The 394-nt window shown below is 50.8% G+C and overlaps 1 protein-coding gene across 2 annotated transcripts in view; it reads right to left on the minus strand.

Moving 5' to 3' along the window:
* si:dkey-157l19.2 (uncharacterized protein KIAA1522) overlaps window positions 1-394 on the minus strand; it is a 33088-nt gene extending 32694 nt beyond the window's left edge. For both annotated transcript variants that reach the window (XM_026939301.3, XM_026939302.3), the window contains exon 1: window positions 163-394. The gene's annotated coding sequence lies outside the window, so the exon portion shown is untranslated. The remainder of the gene's footprint in view (window positions 1-162) is intronic.

Genomic DNA, 394 nt, shown 5'->3' on the forward strand with positions numbered 1-394 from the left:
CGAAGTGTGGAAGCGAGAATTGGAATGGAATCGTCACACACTCCTTAGTGTTAATTCACACGAGATTTAACGAGTCTGGAAGTCAGGAACTAGAACCTTGTTCGAGCTCGCGCGCGCACACACACACACACACACACACACACACACACCTGTAACACTCACCTTTTTTCCCACAATGCGCTTCTCAGTAAACTCGTGTGCAGTCCATGTGTCTTATCCAGCCCTTTTATCCTCACACACACACTCACACACACACACACACACTCTCACTCACACACACACGCACAGTGCGCGCGCTTCACCCGTCAGGGTTTTCTGGCATGGTGAACACACACACTCACACACACACACTCATAGTCTCTCTCTCACACACACTGTGAGTCTGTGCGCGGGC

The sequence above is a fragment of the Pangasianodon hypophthalmus genome, chromosome 3 (assembly GCF_027358585.1).
Source record: "Pangasianodon hypophthalmus isolate fPanHyp1 chromosome 3, fPanHyp1.pri, whole genome shotgun sequence".
In the NCBI taxonomy this organism is placed as follows: Eukaryota; Metazoa; Chordata; class Actinopteri; order Siluriformes; family Pangasiidae; genus Pangasianodon; species Pangasianodon hypophthalmus.